Source organism: Macaca thibetana, chromosome 5, assembly GCF_024542745.1.
Source record: "Macaca thibetana thibetana isolate TM-01 chromosome 5, ASM2454274v1, whole genome shotgun sequence".
NCBI classification, from domain to species: domain Eukaryota; kingdom Metazoa; phylum Chordata; class Mammalia; order Primates; family Cercopithecidae; genus Macaca; species Macaca thibetana.
In genome coordinates, this window is record NC_065582.1 from 49,708,613 (window position 1) to 49,729,492 (window position 20,880).

At 42.4% G+C, this 20,880-nt stretch overlaps 2 protein-coding genes and 1 long non-coding RNA gene across 10 annotated transcripts in view; 2 read left to right on the forward strand and 1 right to left on the reverse strand.

The window, feature by feature from the left end:
• MAML3 (mastermind like transcriptional coactivator 3) overlaps nt 1–20,880 on the forward strand; it is a 436,667-nt gene that overhangs the window by 314,036 nt on the left and 101,751 nt on the right. The window lies entirely within an intron of this gene.
• Nucleotides 1–20,880, forward strand: part of NDUFC1 (NADH:ubiquinone oxidoreductase subunit C1) — an 829,703-nt gene that overhangs the window by 286,445 nt on the left and 522,378 nt on the right. The window lies entirely within an intron of this gene.
• On the reverse strand, nt 6,130–16,459 carry LOC126954630 (uncharacterized). Its single transcript, XR_007725669.1, has 3 exons — nt 16,348–16,459; nt 7,133–7,292; nt 6,130–6,228 (listed from the first exon to the last, which is right to left on the reverse strand). It is a non-coding gene; the product is annotated as an uncharacterized LOC126954630 (long non-coding RNA).

Sequence of the window (20,880 nt, forward strand, 5' to 3'; positions counted from 1 at the left end):
CTAGACCTTGTTCCTTGTGATGAGTGGGGAGGGGCGTGTGTGGGGATCACAGGCTGCTCTGATGAGGAATGATGCCAGCGTGTTCTTGATGGCAAGTGGTGTCTATGAATCAGACTTGCAGATGTGCAAGCCACCTGGCTTCAAGAAATCAGTTCTCTTAAGACATTTAAGCTTGACTGAGGATTTGGCTAAGGCTTGGCACTTAACCCACCTGAATTTTGTAGAATGAATGTTTTCAAGTGACTTCAGCCGAGGGTCAGAAGAGAAGATCTCAGAAATCTGTTTAGAACTATGTTGCTGACACTATGTCAAGGGGCCAAGCAAATCGTGACACCATTGTTAACCTCACCATTACAAATCAAGTGAAGGGAGGCGGACACCACATCTTGATTCTGTGGGGATACTTTGAAAGTGGCAGTTCGTGTTTCATAGTAGCAATAATAATAATAAAAGTTGTTCTGTTCTAGGATGAAAGGAAATAGAACATGCAGAACAGTATCTTGTCCCAAACATAGCAGAACACCATTTTTCCTATGGAAAACTTGGACAATGCAACCAATTAACCAGAGAAGGAATGGAAAAAGCATCTTAGAAGAACCAGGAATAAAAATTTTTGATTCAGGGACCTGAACAGCAACACTTTCAGAATCTCTTGGTCTCAGAAATGCATTTTACTAAGCTTAAGATTCCTTTTTCTAAGAAAAGTGGCTTGCTTTCCTCAAACTAAACAAAGCAGGGAGGCTCGGGGTGAAGGAAAAGTTGAATTGAGCAATATCTAATGGATATGCTCCTCCCCAAAATTAGACTCCAAATGTACGAGACAGAAGGAATATCTCAAGGGTAGGGAATCATCTGTAAGATAGGGCAATACTGCTGAAATGCAGTATTTTTAAAGAAATAAACCCCAAAATAAAGCTAAAAATCTAGTGCCTGGTCAAAAATTAACTGTAGATCCACTTACATGCTAATATCACAATTAAGAGTAGCCTTGGGACCAAACAAAAATCTCCTTTATTAACAGAGGGAGCCTTGTTGGAGCAGCACACACAAGGCGGCCTCCAGCTACCTTGTGTCATCCTATAATGGTGATCTGGGAAAACATGTCCCAACCCAGGCTTGGCCGATGTACCCATACCCTCGCTGGGAGCCTCATCTAACATGAATAGATCTCCCAGCCAGCTTATCCTCCAGCCTTTCCATCTAAGCAGACAGTACAGAATGATTCTTATTTACCCAGCCAAAAAGATTTTTATTATCTATATATATATTTTTTTTTTTTTTTTTTTTTTTTTTTTTTTGAGACCAAGTCTCACTGTGTAGCACAGGCTGGAGTGCAGTGGTGTGATCTTGGCTCACTGCAACCTCCACCTCCCAGGTTCAAGCAATTCTCCTGCCTCGGCTTCCCGAGTAGCTGGGATTACAGGCGTGCACTACCACGCCCAGCTAATTTTTGTATTTTTAGTAGAGATGGGGCTTCACCATGTTGGCCAGTCTGGTCTCGAACTCCTGACCTCAGGTGATCCACCTGCCTTGGCCTCCCACAGTGCTGGGATTATAAGCATGAGCCACAGTGCCTGGCCTATCCTTATAATTGTATTATAAAATATTCCTGTGATGTAGGAGAAAGTGCCTTTCTTTGCCTTATCTGATTACCGAACTGTGCTCTTGTAGTAAAAGTGATTTTGTTTTGTTTTGTTTTGTTTCGGAGACATAGTCTGACTCTGTCGCTCAGGCTGGAGTGCAGTGGCGCAATATCGGCTCACTACAAGCTCTGCCTCCTAGGTTCATGCAATTCTCCCACCTCAGCCTCCCGAGTAGCTGGGATTACAGGTGCCCGCCACCATGCCCAGCTAATTTTTTTTTTTTTTTTTTTGTATTTTTAGTAGAGACGGGGCTTCACCATGTTGGTCAGGCTGGTCTCAAACTCCCGACCTCAGGTGATCCGCCCTCCTTGGCCTCCCACAGTGCTGGGATTACAGTCTTGAGCCACTGCACCTGGCCGGAGTTAGTAATTCTTTAGCAAATTAAAGATCTGAAAGTTTCTCATACTGTCTAAGAGAAATAGCCAAGTTGCAGGAGCAACTTAGTAAGTGTGAATGATGCTGTATTCCACCAAGAACAACATAGGCCCGTGCTCTCCAGCATTCCTGCATCTCTAGAGAAGGGCACAAGAGCCAGGAAGCCAAAAAGGCCCCTCGCCATTCTGTCAAAGGAGGGCTCCGGCACTTGGCTAACCTCCTGGGACTGGCTTGCTGGAACTGTCGTATGCCATTTTTAATTGGTAATTTGACCTCCCCTAAACATGGCATTAAGACAGCAGAAGTTGATAATTGAATAAAGAGGATCATCATTGTTGTTTTGAATTGGAAATAGTTCTCATAACAACCCTCTGAGGGTATTTCCTGTCATCACCCTACCTCCTGCCCCCCAATCCTATACTGCCGAGGTCTGTGATTTTTATGGCATTGATGTTTTTCTCCCAACTGCCCTTTCTAGCTTTTTTTCATTTACTGATGAGCTGGCAGATGATACTCAGGTGAAACAGACAAATTGATTGAGGAGCTGAAATGTAGATGTGTGTCTGGTCTCTGTAACACCTTTGGGGTCCTATGTGAATTTACCTGTTTATTTATGTGTCTGTTATTTTGGTTCACTTTATGATGTGGTTTATCTATGGAAACTGCCATGAAAGTGAAGAGACAGAATGGTGAGGCTCAATATCTTCTTACTGGCATTTCAGCCCTAGAGGGCCGAGGGTCACATGATCCACCATCTTTACTGGCTTCCCTGATAAGGTTCTGTGTCATCCACTGTCTCCTGCACAGTCCCATTGGCCCCCTGTGGTGCAGTCCCCAGACCCCTCACCCAGCCACCTTCATGAGTAAGCATCAAAAATATATTCCTGAATCTCAGCTCCCTGAATTATAATGTTATTCTCTTTTCCATTATATAGGTGGAATTTTTCCCGTCATCTTTGCATTTAACTTTACTTCCTTTGAGCCACAATCAGTTCCTTCATGAAAATAACATTTGACTCTTCTGTCATTGTATGAAGAAAATTGTGGACCTCTTTGGAAAAGTTATATGAAACTTTGGGGGAGATGCAGCAGGATGCAATATAAAAAACTCTCAAGTCAAAGAGCTCACCCTACCTCAATGACCACAGGCAACTGAGTAAAAATAGGGCAGGTTCCTGTTGATAAATTAGAGAAGTCAAATTAGATCTTCTCTAGTCTCCTTACAGCCTTAAAACTATTTTTCCAGTCTGTATAATATTATCACGGGTATCTGTATATTAGGATCCACTGCAGAATGGACTTTTAACCTCAGTTACGGACTAGTCTGTTTTCTGGTTCATAGAAAGCCATTGGTTCAGAGTCTGGAAGGAATATATCAAGAACTGAAACAAAATCAGCCTCAGGACGCCTCAAATAATAAATGAAAGCTGAACTCACATGTCTTTAGTCAGTCGACAGTGTTCATTGAACACTTAGAATTTGTCGCATAATATCAAGCGCCCTGAGGCAAAAACTAAAACTCATTCACTACTAACTCAGGACAGAAGTATAAACATACATGCAACCAAGCGTGCTTATGCACACTGCTGACACCCAGGGCCATCCCTGAGCTGGATGAAGGGGTCACCTCTCTTCAGCCCCTGCTCTTAGTGAAAACATTTACTTGAGTTAAACTTTAGTTCATTCTAGTTAAATCCAAAACTCTATGCAAGAATACACATCAGAAGAGGGGAGATCCCCCTTGTCTTGTTCTCCTCTCCCTATAAGTGGTATTTTTTCCAGAGCTGCTTGTTTCCTCAGCCAACGGGAAACATATTAGTAGAACATGAACAAAAGTCCAGAACTCTTTTAAGATTACTTTTCCCTTGGCACTGATCAAAATTCACTTCTTGGAGTAAACATAAAATCAGGGCTTATTTCACATTTCATTCTAACTAGATTTCACATCTCTAACTAGATTTAACCCTCCCTCCCCCTTCTCCCAGAAAGGGGTGGTCACCCTTTGATCAATTTTATGACATCTCCGTGGTTGATACAGAGTCGTTAAAATTATTTAGACTCAAAATTAGTAAAATTCCTAGAGCAATTAAATGCACCGCTTCATGTCAGAGGAACTGTGTTATATTCCAGCCTTCCCCCACATTAGCCCAACCTAATGAGGATTGGGCAGGTGTCTGTGAGGGAGGGTATTCTCCAGGGAGCCATCAGCATCAGCATCACTTTGGAACTTATTAGAAATGCAAAGCTCAGGCCTAGCCCAGACCTCTGAATCGGAGTCTGCGTTTGCCAGCTCCCAGTGACTGCGATGCACCTTCAAGAAGCGCGGTCTTACGGAGGGCACTGGCCATCCACGGGATCCCCAGGCCACATAGAGAAGTGGCCCAGTCTACTTGCTACCGCCACTAAACTGCCCAGTGGCCGGTGCAAGGAGAAGCTACTGGGTAACTATTCCCTCCAGAGAGCTGCCAGATCTTTCAGGCCCACAGTTGTGATCCACAAAATATAGTATGGTATCGTTGCAAGAGGAAGAAAGATCAATGTTTAACCACAGTAGTACTCCACTATATCATCAGTTGTGTCTAGTATAGATTCCAATAGAACTGTGTGAGTCCTCTAACAGAAAGCTTTTGTGTAGGAATGAAGATAAGTTTCCTATTAAAACCTATGCTGGATTGGAGTCTCATTTCAAAATGGCAGTGTTCTCTATTTGCCATTTCTATTTCCCTTGTACCTGTCACCAAGTTACATAAGTGATTTTGGATTTTTGTTAGGATAAAGTTTCAATGTCAACTGAAAGCAGGGGGAGCATCCCCCTGCCCCCAACCTGATTTTTCCACTTCTTTCACTGAGTTTTCCTCCTAAAGATCCCAGTTTCCTCCCACTCCCCCACCCCCCAGCCTAAGCACAATCTATTAAAGAGACTTTCTGCTAATTCAGGTCCCCGTGTGAGAAGGGATACTGTGATTCATTCTTCTAAAGAGCTGGTGGAGAGCCCCCACCCCCACACCATCAGTAGCCCCTGGGGACTGAAGCAAATGGGCAAGTCAGTTTGTCCCCAAGCCACAACCCCTGCCTAATGATGATGGAGACCTTCAAGTGGCCGCCCCTTGGTGCTGAAGCCTTTGAATAACAAGGAAAAGCAACAGCTGTGAGAACAAATTCTTGGATGGTAAACTTAGGGCCTCGAACTCAGAGTCGAAGCACTGTATTTCTCATCAGATTTCTTCCACTAGGGTTGTGATAGTCTTGCCAGAAGTGTTGTTTCTCAGTTTTCTCCTGTCTTTTCTCTTTCCCCTTGGCTTCCCCCCTTCTTCCTCCCACTCTAGCCTCCACGCCTCTGCTCTCCCACTCCCCAAATCGAACATGTACAGATTTTACGGTTCACTGGAGAATAAGTGGCTGTCATTTCACAGACGGGCCAGGATGTAATTAGCCACAATGCATTGGAGTAATGGAACAGATGTCTCTTTGTAAACTGAGTTTGCCGCCGAGCACCGCGTGTGTGTGACCTGCCGACTGCTCCAGGCGCTTCCACGCAGCCCCTCCCCCTATCTTTCTCTGTCCCTCTCTGGGTTCCCGGGCCAGAGGCTGGACTAACTTACGTGTTTGTGTGTTGACTGTTTTTGTTTTTCCTCTGCTTCCCTGGTTGGCTCACTTCTGCTGCTGAGAAGCTGCTGGTGACATGACGAAGAGTGAGGGAGCTGAACCTACGTTTATCGATGTAGTCATTCACAACAGAAAAGGTGATACCCCTCTCATGAGATAATTGGTAGTTTCAAGTTGCACTTATTACTGGATGATAATACACCAACAAAATCATAAATTACTGTTATGCTCTCTGGCCTGTTGTTTTTCTTAACTAGAAATAAAGGAAATGCGTCTCCCTTCTTCCAAGGTTATTTTTTAAAATTTAAGAGGAATAATCCAGGCTGATCACTGCAGGATAATGTGGACAAATATCAGATACTTAAACTGACTGCCGAATAACCATTGAGATCATTTGTTTATACAGATTACATGATCGTGTGGACCTCTGCCTTTCTGCACATTTCACTTTAAATATGAAGGTCACACCTTAAAAAAAATCTTTTTAAGTAATGACTTCTGTACATCCTTACTTTTGAGGCTGAGGATTTAGTAAGTAGGCACCAGGCACAATTCCTGTTGGTGGGTCAATCCCAGAGGAAAGTGTGGGAAACACAAGGTCCATCTACAGGGGAAGAATGAAGTTGGGAGGAAACAGTGAATAAAGATGAACAGTGCTTCACTTTTTATAGCTTCTCTTCCCACCCTAGAGGAATGAGTGGTACGGATGGTAAATACACCCAACTCCTCCCTTAAGCCTCCTGCACATTTGAGGAGAACAATCCTTATTAAAATATGGGAGGGACCGGGTGCGGTGACTCACGTTTGTAATTCCAGCACTTTGGGAGGCCAAGGCAGGCAGATCACCTGAGGTCTGGACTTCAAGACCAGCCTAGGCAACACCTCAAAACCCTGTCTCTACTAAAAATAAAAAATAATAATAATAATTTAAAAAATAGTTGGGCATAGTGGCACACGCCTGTAATCCCAGCTACTCAGCAGGTTGCAGCATGAGAATCACTTGACAGGAGGTGGAGGTTGTAGGGAGCCAAGATCGCCCCACTGCACTCCAGCCTCGGTGACAGAGAAAGATTCTGCCTCAAAAAAAGGGGGGCCGGACATGATGGCTCACACCTTAATCCCAGCACTTTGAGAGGCTGGGGCAGGTGGATCATGAGGTCAGGAGATCGAGACCATCCTGGCTAACACGGTGAAACCCCATCTCTACTAAAAATACAAAAAAATTAGCTGGGCGTGGTGGCAGGTGCCTGTAGTCCCAGCTACTCAGGAGGCTGAGGCAGGAGAATTACCTGAACCTGGGAGGCGGAGCTTGCAGTGAGCTGAGATCGCAGCACTGCACTCCAGCCTGGGTGACAGAGCAAGACTCGGTCTCAAAAAAAAAAAAAAAAAGTGGGAAGGATCAACTCCCTGGAATAGTGCTGGCCTTTGTTCCCCAGGATATCATGTTCAGTTTAAGTGATTTTTTTTCTTCTGGCCACATGCTTAGGATCTTGGCTTTGGGTGCTCACAGGAGAAGGTGATCCCATGCTCGGGTCTAAGGTTAAGCTCCAGTGTGTGCATATATTTGGTTCCTTTGTCAGGTGAGAAATATTCTTCTGGTTCTGAACTTGATCACTGGAGTCAGCAAGACCACACCCTCTTGGTCGGGGATAGAAAATATTGCTAGGCCTTTATCAATAAACAGAGAGTGTTGTATTTGTCATATGGGAAAACTAACTGCAATAAGAGAGTCTAATATGAAAGTCTCTTATTGGGATCTTGGGTTTGAGTTTGGCACTTGGTGTCAGTGAATCTTCAAATGTTTTCTTAATTTAGATTTTTTTATTTTAAGATTTTAGGTGTTATTTTTCCCAAAAAAGATCCAAGGATCTTCATTTGGGTTTTTAAAAATAATGGAAAGTTTAAAAACAGCAGTCTAATGTTATTTTTTACCCTGAGGATTTTATGATAAATCATAGGTGGAAATAGATCTCTGGTGGATGAAATTGATACTGATACTGGTTTAGCAACAGGTAATTGGAAACCTCCTCACCATGACCTCATTGATTATCCTTTGATTATGGGAAAGTTGAAACCTCTTCTATTCTCTGAGGGGTTTTGGTGGCCATGATTGTGTCATTGGTACAAATTTGGAAGAGAAAATGTCTCATTTTTTACTAATCTCCTTATAGCCAGAATGTGGAGTACCCAATATGCCCTAAGCACTCTGTCAATATTGCTTTTATTGTTTGGGTTTCATAACTCAAAGGAATCCTTTGTATCCTCAAAGTACATTATAAACCTCCATTGCTAGTATAACTATGTCTGAATGATTTCTGCTTCCTAATTAATGCCAAGTTAGGATCAGTCCCCAATTTCGTAAGAGGTCGGTGATTGTCCATGGGATCATGTGGCATGCCTCCTTGAGGAAAGGAGAAATAATAGCATCATGTCTTATTTTTTTTAATCCTCGTTAAAAATTAGCACAGTGTGCAAAAGTATAGTTGATTATTTTAACATGAACTAGATTTCCAGAGATATAAATTATATAGGATCATTGATTGTTTTGAAATTACAGATATCTGATATAGCCAGGATGTACTGACATTTTGGAGAATCTTTGGGGAGAAAGGACTGTCAAGGTCCTCCAGCTTAACCTCTTGCCAAGAGGAGGAATCTCCTCCAAAACTCTTTGACGAGATGGCCGTGGAGTCCTTGCCTGTTATCCACTTTCATTTTTTGGATATAGAATGAATTGAAAGTCCTTCCTTGTACTCAGCTGAAATCTCTCTCTATATAACCTCCACTTTGTTCCTGCGTTGTGACACGGAGTAAATCTACCCTTTTTCGTAGGCAACCTCTAGAGAGCTAACAAAAGCTTTCATATTTCTCTAGCTCTCTTTCCCAACTCAGACATGGCCAGTTCCTTCCACTATTCCTTACGTTAACATGATTATCTGACCCATGGTCACAAAGGCTATCCTCTTTCTGACATGCTGATAATAACTGATATCTTTCTTAAAAGTTATATTCCCAGATCTGTATATGAAATTCCAAATGTCATTTGACCAATGCAGACTTCAATAAAAATTAGCAAAACTTGTTTGCAGCCTAAAGGTGCTTGACTCCGTTATAAACCTCACATAACATAACATAGACAAGATTTTCCTAGCATAGCATAAGAGCAGTTAGCGTTTGTGAATCTATTTGGGTGTTAATACTTTCCTGACCTGGTAAGATTTGTATTTTTCTTGTCATTGTCATTCTTCCTGCTTACTCTGCCAGTATACAAGTCACTAATATAAATAGGAGCAGAATTACTGTGGAGTTGCCCGTCACTGTACAGTGGAATCCAGACCCCTTGGTATGTTCAGCTTCCTCATCTGCCTCCTGGCTTCATCTCTTTCCCCTTCCTCATAACATCCTCTGCAATTTACCATGCCAGTTCCTCAAACACAGGCTCTTCATGGCTTCACACAGGTTATTTCTCTACTTGGAATGCTTTGGCCACACTTGATCTGACTCATAAACTTCTACTAGTCCTTAATCCTTTAAGGCTTAACTCAGGAATCACCTTTTCTTTCCTTTTTTCTTTTCTTTCTTCCTTTCTTTTTCCTTCCTTCCTTCCTTCCTTTCCTTTTTCCTTCCTTCTTTCCTTCTTCCCTCCCTCCCTTACTCTTTCCTTCCTTCCTTCGTTTCTCTTTCTTCCTTTCTTTCCTTTTCCCCTTCCTCCTTCTTTGTTTCCTTCCTTTTTTTTTTTTTTTTTTGAGACAGAGTCTTGCTCTGTTGCCCAGGCTGGAGTGCAGTGGCATGATCTTGGCTCACTGCAACCTCTGCCTCCTGGGTTCACGCCATTCTCCCACCTCAGCCTCCCAAGTAGCTGGGCGCCAAGTAGGCGCCCGCCACCACACCTGGCTAATTTTTAAGTTTTTAGTAGAGACGGAGTTTCACCATGTTAGCTAGGATGGTCTTGATCTCCTGACCCTGTGATCCACCCGCCTCAGCCTCCCAAAGTGCTGGGATTACAGGCGTGAGCCACCGCGCCCAGCACTTCCTTCCTTCTTTCCTTCCTCCCTCCCTCCCTTACTCCTTCCTTCCTTCCTTCCTTCCTCTTTCAACAGGGTCTCACTCTCACCCAGGCTGGAGTTCAGTGGCATGATCTTGGCTCACCACAACTTCCACCTCCCGGGCTCAAGCATGGAATCACCTATTCTCAGCCCTATGTCAGGACCATGACAATGGGAGAGGCCACCGGATTTCCACTTCCTAACCAACCCTTGAAGTCAATGTTCCATGTATATTTTTGTTTTGTGAGTAAAAACCATAATTCATGACAATAAAACTATGGGGTTTTTTTTAAAAAAAAAAAAAAAAAAAAAAAAAGAAGTGCATCTTCTGCAAAGCCGTCTCTTGCCCATTTTCAACCTTCATCTCCATGAAGTGCCTACTCCACACTTTCATTGCAACATTTATCATTTATTATGTTGTATTTAAGTATTTGTTAATTTGCTTGGCGTCTCTAGACTTTCAACCCCATGATGCTCAGGGCTTTGTTTATTCCGTGGAGTTCCACTTTCCAGACAATGCCTAGTCTTTTAGTAGGATTCAATGTGTATGTGATATCTGTACAGGTCCACTAGGACACTTAGCTCTCTGTGTTTAAAGGGATGGACAGAGAAGTTCTAGCAAATGCTTTGCTCAAGCACACCCTGGCCTATTAGTGTAGTAATACCATTAAAAAGAAAAGTGAACTTTGGTAGTGTGTTTGGGTTGTATTTGTTTGTTTTGCTTTGTTTCATTCTTTTTAAAAAGCTCAGGCTAGATCCTGGTGTCCTAACATCAAGGCTTTCTGACCATGTGGAGCATCCACGTCACTGACTATCACAAACGCTATTACAGCTCCATCCTAAGCCATGTTATAATTGGTTTTTTTCTAAATGTTAATGGGTTTATGATTAACTATAATTTTATGTAGGAACCTACATAGAGGACCAATTATAGGTGCTTATGCACTCACCTTTTAAATCCCTACTATGTGCAAGTGTGCCAGACAAATAACATCTTGGCAGCACCGTAATGACTATGAATAGAATCCATAGATGAAATGATGCTGGATTCTTCCGTCACAGGCTCGCTTTTTCAAGAGTTGACACACCATCAGTGTATTTATCACCAATTAAATTTCCTTATAGTAGTTACTTGCAGTAATTTTTGAGGCAATCACCTCAGTTCAAATTGCCATAGCAAACCACATAATCTTACCAAATAGAATTATTATCAGCAGTCATCATCCTCATCAGTTCTTTATTAAAGACTCATTTCTCAAACCATTTTAAATTGTGGCTTAGAGTAAGTCATTTATAACCACATTTTGGAAATAGGCACATTATATTTCCACTTCATAAATATGTTTTATTAGTAATGAGTAGTATAGTATTAGATTATTATTAGTATTCTCATCATAGATTGGAAAAATGCTTAATTAACAAAGATATTGGATTGGAAAAAAAATGACTCTGGGCATATTTCTTCTTGACCAAATTATTTTCTGTTTTTTTTTTTTTCCCTCTCTAGTCCTTTGTAATTTTTAATTGCATTCACCGATCCCAGAGACTCTGTTTCCAGGAATCTGCGTAGAGAAGCCAAAATCCAATAGAAGCACAGGTTCTAAAAAGGCATTCCTGTTACTGTGTCAGGATCTTTTAGCATCTTCACCTTAAGCCAGTCCACAGCTCCTTTTCAGAAACCCTCAGCAGTCAGTCTTTGTTGGTGAATGGCATTGTTGAGAACCATTCCTATTACACATCATAGAGCAGCTAGATTCCTGTTCTGGTTGTGGTCGTCTTAAACTGGTATTTGAAATCTAATGCCGTTTTTTCTGTCACTCTTTGGGTGTCTTTATTTCTGAATACATACACCTCCCTATTTTCCATGTTCTGATTTCTCCTCACTTTCCAGAAGAACAGTAAGTACCAGAGGTCACTGTGCCAGGGAAGCTACCAAGACGTTCCTGTCATGCACATCAGACTCTGTATTAACCTTGGGCACTCACAGCTCTGCTTTAGCCAGATCCTTTTCTGAATTGTTGTTACTCATTTTTACCTAGAACTTCTCGCTTACTTTCTTTTTGTCCTCAACTCTTGTTGGGATTCTTCCATTGTTTTTTATTGTATTTCATTTTCAGTGGTGCCTTTAGCTTCCCTATCTTGTATGAGAGTGGCGTTCTTTTGATTATTTTCTATTTTTCCAAAGGGAGAGGGATCTTTGTGTGATGCTGCAGTATGTGTCTGCAAGGGTCGAGTCTGTGTTCTCTGAAGCAACAAACCGATGGTTACATTTGTGGATGTTTTGCTAACACAAAAGAGCATGGGTTTGTGTTTCAGCCTAAATGATGGAGTTCTGGACAGCTTAAATCTGAAGAGGCTTGCTGGTTCCCTAACAGCAGGCAATTATGTTACACTCAGGGAGCCTCTGTGCAGGCTGTTCTTATGCAGATAGTTGTCAGAGGGAACAGGAAGAGCATTCAAAATATGTAAGAGCCATGTGACAATTCCTCAGCAATTGATTGTCCACAATTGTGTCCTAATTGCTGAGCCACCGGTCTATCCATACTTAATGCTTTGTTCAGGTATCTTTCCCAAGGTCCCTAGTTATGCGATTCGTGTTCATAAGAGCTTCTAATATGGCCCTCTGTTCACCCAGCAGGTGAATAATCCCCAAGTTAATAAGAAGGTAAGCACTCTTATGAACACAGCTTTAAAAGTCTCGACCCAACTCTGAATTCACACTGTGAGGGAAAACTACCCTTTCCTGAGACTCCTCGTGGCATACACAAGCAAGCCAGCCCATGTCGGCTTTCCAGGGTGGAAGGGACATTGACCTGGGATGCTGAGGTGGGGGCCGGGGTCAGGATGGCTCAAGTGGATGCCAGGGGAGGCTGCTCAGTAACAAAGACACCAACAGCACACTCTTCTCACGTGGGAAGGAAAAAGCTTCTCTGAATTCGAGACCCATCCCAGCCAGTGAAGAGGCCAGCCCAGTTTAGCCAGAAGATCTGCGACAGATACCCCCTTCCTCCCACAGGGCTCCCATGGAAAAGCCGACAAGGGACACAAAACTGCTCCCAAAGTGATATCCAGACCCCGGGTTACAAATGAGGATTGATGTTCCACTGAGAAACTATAATGGCCTTATCACAGCAATCATCCTAGAACACCCATCCCTCCTCTCTTCTCCCTTCACATCTGACTGGTTATCTATTGTTCCTCATTGCCAGTGCTTGTTTGAAGAGCTCGGCAGCATTTGCAGGTATAAAAGAATGTGCACCTTTTTTTTTTCCTCCTCTTCCTTGAAGTCATTGTCTATATTTAGGTCAGTGACGTGATGAGAGATGTTGATGTGTTTTGTACCTCGTGCTGCAAATTGCCTCTCCGGATACAGGGGACTGGGGAGGCTCTACTGGCACTGACTTGTGCTCTGTGCCTTGCAGGAGGAAGCTACCACCCAGCCCATGGCTGCCTGCGGCCAAGGGTGGGCTCTGCCTCCTGCCACCCGCCAACGTGCTGCACAAACACACATGGCCACGAAATCTGGCCTCCCAGATTCTCTGCGTGATAGAGGGGACTGTCTTATAAAAAGGTGAGAGGGAAGGTCGTAGGAAGTTGCTTTATCCTTTACCTGGAGTCCTTACCCAGCACTCTTACCCAGCCCTATCAAGTAGAAAATGTGGCCCTGATAAATCCTGCCCACAAAGGAGCTGTGCCTTTTTAACATGCAAATGTTCAGCCAGAAAAAGTAAATAGACATCTCTTCCTTCAGGGAACTAGGAGACAATCACAGCCACCCCTCACCCCACCCCCAACACCATTTCCCTTTCCTCTTCCTATTGTAAGAGAAAGAAATTCTAATTTTTTTCCCATTATTCTTTTTTTTTTTAAGAGGGAGGGGCTTGCATTGAATTGCTCTTAAGCCACTGTCTTCTACCCCAAGTTCCTCCCGTCTAGATAGGCTTCATTAATTTGATAAGCCGACACCAAAAGAGAGGGGTGGCGGTGGAAGGGGGCGGGGTGCTGCAGGAGGGGCTGCCTAGGGGCTGCCCTGAGGTTTTAGAAGATGAACTGCTAATGATGTTGAAGATATACCTTTTCAGACTGCATGGTCCCTCTGGAAAATCGGGGTCCTTTTTTACTTATTCTGATTGTACTGCAAGAACTGAAAAATAGAGGCCTGGTTGGGATGGAAGGGGTACGTGGGCTGGGGCGGGGGTGGTAAGTAGACAGATGCGTCTCCAAGGAGGAATCCGAACACGTCAGTTACACAGCTTGAAGGGCCTTTTCTTTAACAGGGTGTCTGGTATTGTCATGCTAAAAAGTCAGAAACTAATGGGGGAAAATAGATTAATTTGCTAGGTCATTTATTGAACAGTCTTGCTTGATACTTACAAACTAGTGAAATTAGTGCAAATTGGCAATATGAATATTTTGATCAACATCTGTGACCCTTGAATGCAAACTGAGTAGGATGCAAACCACAGAGCTTTTAACATGTCAGAGGCACTAATCTTTGCTAGTCCTTTCCCATCTTCTAATATCATGGAAGCTGATTATACCTAAGAGAGTCATCTGTATAATCGTCCCAAGACAGTCCCAGTTTATGCCAGTTGTCCTGGCTTGGGTGAAAAATTATATAGTTACCCTAATTATTACCTCTCAGCAACTGGGAGAAGCTGAGAGATCCCCAGCTTGGGCTTGATTCTATTTTTATTCTCTGTTCTCTCGCATACTTTCAAGATCATTCTCAAACATTTACTGAAAACAAATGTGTGAGGCATTCTGAGGATAGAAAGGCATTTAAGGTAGGATCTTTTCTGATTGCAGTTAGTGGCAATATGAGCAATTTGCAGGTATAACAAAAACCTTGAATATTCTTGAATCATAGATCAGAATCATACCCTGGCTTATGTCCTTCTGAAATAAATTCCAAGGTGGGGTTGGGGTGTCAGTGGTCATCAGATGTTAAGAGAAAACAACCCAGGCTACTGAACCCCCAATATTTCTGCTTCAGTAAATATTTTACTTCCTCCTCAATTTTACCAAGTGACAGTGATTGCTTTGTGGACAGCCAGCTGCATTGTGGAGACCGGGAGCAGCTTTGAGCCTAAAGGCTGGGGGTGAGGGTAAATATTTCAAACACATGAACAGGTCTTGGCCTGCAGCCCTATCAATTGCTTAACTAGAATCTAAATTAGAATGGCTGATAAACATTCATTTATTAAACAAATATTTATAGAGTGCCTGTTTTGTGCCAGCCACTGCTGTAGGTGCTTAAATCTGTGAGTGGATAAAAAAGAATAGAAATTCTGCCCTTGTGCAGCTTACGTTCTAGCAGACATTAAACATCATGAATGAGTGTAAATCACATAGTATGTTAGACAGTTGTAAGTGCTATGGAACAAAGAAACAGCAGAGCGGAGTGAAGGAAGGTGGAGTGATGATCCAGGGCACTAGGCTTAGAAGCTGCTGATACCTTCAATTCCACCCTTGTTCTACTGCCTCCTTCCCAGAGCAGAGCCCACATGCAAACACCAAGGACCAAGAATGCCATGTGCGTACCAAGAATACGCACATGCAGACACACAGAAGCTGCAGACCCACAAGAGAAGTGACACAGGCAGCAGCTACAGTTCATGATCTTTGTTGCTCCAGTCCTGGCTGCCACAGCCGGTGGTACTCTGTCTGTGTGTCTTTATGAAAGAGCGCAGGGGTGGAGGGTGGGCAAGGATGGTTGTAGGTCCTGCCTTTGAGGTGGAGGGCTGGCCTCTGCAGTCCCAATTCAGTTCAGGGTTCTCAGCTGGAGTTCAGGGTTTCTTTCTGCCTTTGTCAGTGGTCCATCACATAACCTTCAGTGTGAAACTTATCTATTCCTGACAGTGGTCGTATTCATAGAATCTTAAGGTACAAGTAATAATAAAATTTGACTGACTTGCATAATGAGGAATCATTTACTGATTTTCTAAGAAGGAAGAAGCCAGCAATATGAGTTCTTTAACACTCAATGAGATTCCAAAGACAAAGCCACACAATGTCCAATATATTTGATCTTTTTCATTCATCTTAAAGCTATGTGTTTTTTTTCCTCCTGTCATGTGTTCTACAGTTTCAGCTGAATAGGAAGGATCAAGGTAAATACCCCCAGGCCCCTGCCTGGTTTTGGAGCACTTTAAGGAGACATACTACGCAAACTATTTATTCTGCTCTTCAGAATCAGGGCTGTGCTTCATGTGGCACAGTAAAGATGATGTCATCAGTTTGGTGGAAAAACAAAACAGAGTTCTGATTCTTCTCTCCCATTCATTAACTGGAACAGAAATTGGGATTCCTGGCTTCCTCCCTGATTAGCGTTTGAGATGTAGAGCTGATTCCTGGAGTGAGCCTGTGCTGCTCAGTGCAAGCAGCCATCCTACTAACATCTTGATGTTTGTGTGTACCTCTGCAGCTGCTTTCTTTTTGTTTGTGGTCACTCAAAGGAAGGAATGGTTTCAAAGAAAGCTCCAATTCTGATGGAGCAGATGCTGTTCTTAAGTGTGGAGAACACTTACCCTGGCATAGAAGCCCTGCTGATATGTCTAGAGCCAATAAGGGGACTCCTGAGACTCAAAAGCATGAGGCCTGATTCTTCCTCTAGCAAACCTGTTGCCCAGAGGGGCAGAGTGAGGATTTCAGGAGGCCTGAGACCCAGAACTTACCCCAGAAACTCAGCACTAATCACAGAACAGGAGGTACAGCTTTGGCAGCAGCTCAGTCACTGAGCCATTGTCTCCATGGCCTCTACTCCCATATTTGCCACATGATAGCAATGTTGATGATGATGATGATGATGGTGGTGGTGGTGGTGACGCTGATAATGCTAATGATGATCCTGATGATAATAGTGATGATGATGATGATTGTGATGATGATGGTGATGATGATGATGGTGATTGTGATGATGATGGTGATGTTGATCCTGATGATGGTGGCGATGATGATGATGATGGTGATTGTGATGATGGTGGTGATGATGATGATAGTGATTGTGATGATGATGGTAATGATGATGATGGTGATTGTGATGATGATGATGATGGTGATTGTGATGATGGTGATGATGATGATGGTGATTGTGATGATGGTGGTGGTGGTGGTGGTGATGATGATGATGATGGTGATTGTGAAGATGATGGTGATGATGTTTATCCTGATGCTCATGATGGTGATGATGGTAATGGTGATGGTGATGATGGTGATGGTTATGGTGATGATGATGGTGATTGTGATGATGATGGTGATGATGATGATGGTGATTGTGAAGATGATGGTGATGATGTTGATCCTGATGCTCATGATGGTGATGATGGTGATGGTGATGATGATGGTGATGATGTTTATCCTGACTTCCAACTGCTTTACCAAAAGAAAGGGCTAAGAAAGCTGTGCAAAATTTAAATACTGGTCCCAAATAGATGGTTTGTTTCTGGTTTTATCAACTCTCCAAATACTGAACTCCATAGGCAGTTGTGAGCACGGAATTAATCATTTAAAAAAGTAAGTACTTCCTGGATGCCTACACTGGGATAAGCATTTTATCTCACTTAACCCTCACACATCTTTTGAATATGGGCACTATTGTCCGCATTATATAAATGATAAAAATGAGCCTGGCACATTTTGTTGTTATCAGTTACCCAGCTACCATGCTACAGTCAGATTTTGAACTTGGAAGTGGCCAGTACCAATGCCCAGGCCACCTTCCCTGCCTGATGTTCTCCTGCTCTCAGCCTCTTCTGTTCTTCAGGTGGTGTATGGTAGAAAGGTGTGCCTCGCAGCAGGGCCCTGCTTACTTAGGTTAGCTTGCTGCCTAATACAGTGGTCCCCAACCTTTTTGGCACCAACGACCAGTTTCCTAGAAGACAATTTTTCCACAGACCAGGGGTTGGCCAAGGGGAGGGTTTCAGGATGAAACTCTTCCACCTCAGATCATCAGGCATTAGATTCTCATAAGGAGCATGCAACCTAGATCCCTCACATGTACAGTTCACAGTAGGGTTTGTGCTGCTATGAGAATCTAATGCCACTGCCGATCTGACAGGAGGAGGAGCTCAGGTGATAATGGTCACTCGCCTGCCACTCACCTCCTACTGTGCCACGTGGTTCCTAACAGGCCACAGACTGGTACCAGTCCATGACCCAGGGACTGGGGACCCCTGGCCTAATACATATGTTTCACAACCTTTGTAACAGACAGTTCATCTAATTAATATGAATGGAAACTTGGTGATCTGCTCCATACAGGCAGAAAAATAATCCATCCTGTTGTGATAACAATAGATTTACTTAGATCATAGAAGTTGCTGCTTCCAACCAATTTGACAATGGGTTTTCTCATAGGAAATTTCAAACTGTGTCACCAGATATTTGAGAAATTAGTATGGAACACATGAAAAATGGGTATAGAATAATTTAGTAATATGTGGAGAGCTCCTCAAAGGTAGTCCAACTCCTTGACCTAATGATTCTACCTAAAGAAATGTTTTCCTGAGTACATAATTAGAGGCCAGGTGTGGTGGCTCACGCCTGTAATCTCAGCACTTTGGGAGGCCGAGGCAGGCAGATCATGAGGTCAAGAGATCGAGACCGTCCTGGCCAATATGGTAAAACCCCGTCTCTACCAAAAATACAAAAAATTAGCTGGGCATGGTGGTGCACACCTGTAGTCGCAGCTACTCAGGAGGCTGAGGCAGGAGAATTGCTTGAACCAGGGAGGCAGAGGTTTCAGTGAGCTGACATCATGCCACTGCACTCCAGCCTGGCAACAGAGTGAGACTCCATCTCAAAAAAAAAAAAAAAAAAGAATGTAATTAGAGATGTGATCAAAAATATATGTATAAGGATGTTCACTATAGCAGTATTTATAGTGGTGAAAAATTGGAAAAAAAGACCTATATGACCAAAAGTAGAGAATTGGTTAAGTACATTATGGTATATTCAACTGAAAAAATATTTCATGGCTATTGAAGTATTTTAGAAGAGTGTTTGATAACATAGGGAAATGTCCACACTGTAATAAGTGAAAAAAGATAGAATATAAAACTACATATGATCTCAATATTTTCAAAAAGTGAGAATGTAAATAACTTGAGGTTGGATTTTTGGTTTAGTGAAATGAAGAATAAGTATTTGTTCCCATAACTAAGTCTAAATCTAAATGAAGAATAAGTCTTTGTTCCCATAAACTAAAGATTAGTTTCTATAACTAATCTTTCTTAAAGATTTTAGGAAACAACCTAGAGAAAATGTTGGCAATTGAAGAAACACTTTCTCTCATCAGCCTAAGTTCCCAGTGAAATGAGCTATAGGATAGTTCAATATCAGCTTTGAAACTATTAAATACTTCATGTTTCTCTTTAATTTTCTTCCTTACCTTAAAACACACTTAACCAGAAGTTCTATTCTGATAAAAGGTGATGTTTTTGTAATTTCATGTTTCTTTAAAAGCAGTCTCTTTCAAGGAAAAGCAGAGATATCTATGACATTCGGGTCACAGTTGCTTCATTGCCATGATATTGACACAGGTTAGTCAATTGACAGACCTTTACCTGATCAGAAAAATGGCATATTAGAGATTTGCACAGCTAACATAGAAGATGTCTCATATTCACCATTCTGTTTAGTGGCAGTCATATGGATAAGGGAGGCAATTTCTTTTTTATACTATGGGTGGAAATTGGAGAGAGGTGGGGTATTGGAGTGCTGAGTATAGCACCATTGCCTAATGAGAAAGCCTGAGTCATCAAAATACTATCATAATACTACAGGAATCAGAGCGGAAGAAAATTAGTGTGTTCTTCAACACATGGGAAAACAGCTATAAATGAGAACCATGTATGTCCTGGAAGGACTTTTGTCATAAAGTGTAAAATATCAACACTCAGGGTCAGTTAAAGAAAGTCTTCAGATCTGGGTAGGATTAGATTGGAGAGAAATCTGAGTCAAGCATTTGTGAAGAAACTACCAATTTATACTTAGCTATTTTTGCTAATCTTGTTTTCATAATCATATCTCTGAGAACACGTGGGTGTTTAGAAAATAGTGATAACTACATGTGACCACTTATCGGGTGGCAGTAGAGTCCAATTGGGAAAAAATATCCCAGAAGAAGTTAAAAGTGAGCTGAAGGCCTGCCTTGCAAATCTAGCCAATCAAATGATTGTAGACATCACACCTGTCTTCCCTAAGCCAAACCTGAGAAAAAATAAGATATCGAAGCAGCTTCACGCAGGGGATACAATTGGAGCCATGCTACCTATGGAACAAAATACTAGCCTCTTAGCATTACATTCAAGATTATATATAATCTGACTCCAAATACCTTTCAGCTTCCTCTCTGTCTCACCATGTCTCTCATCACTGCAGGAACACTGTTCTTTCTCTTTCTCTTGAGTGAGCCACACACTTCAGGGAGCCAGAGCCTCAGCCCATTAAGTTCCCTCCTCCTGGACTGGCCTGAAATGCTCTGCTTCTTTTCTTTGCTTGTCAAGATCACTCTCCCTGCTCCAGGCCCAATCAAATACCACTTCAGCCAGAAATTATCCATCCTTTCCATACCTGTAGGTTTTATACCTGCCTTCATTTCATGCTTATTTTATTCGGCCTTACATTTTTGCTGGCTGTTTGTTTCTCTCCCCTAACGGATCATTATTCATCTGCGTGCACCTCTGATGCCAGCCAAATGAGTTCATACAATAGGCACTTAATAAGTGTTTGCTGCATTTAGTCAAGTATAATATGCTGTATGAATATTAAAATGTTTGATACAGGCCATATGTATCAGATTTTCCAGACAAAATATGTGAAGAAATATGACCTTGGGACAGAATATTTGAAATTGAACTGATACTACAAGACCCAGGTTGTGAAGGCTACTGTAATCCATAATAGTAGCGAACGTTTTGGGGTATTTGCTTCATTCTAGGTATTACACTAAGTTCTTTCCATATAATATCCCATTTGATCATCCCAACACAAGAAAGTGGGCCTCATAGCAGGCACTGGTGTCTTTTGTAACAACTTCCTTTGTTCTGACAATTCTTCTCCAATTCTTATTGGTATTCTGTAGTGTTTGATGATTTTCCAATTCCTGGGGAACCTCTAAAATGTATCAACTCTTAGGAGAATGGACTTCTCCTAAGTAAAATAGTCATGCATGGGAAGGAATGGTGATAGGACCTCAATTAGAGAAA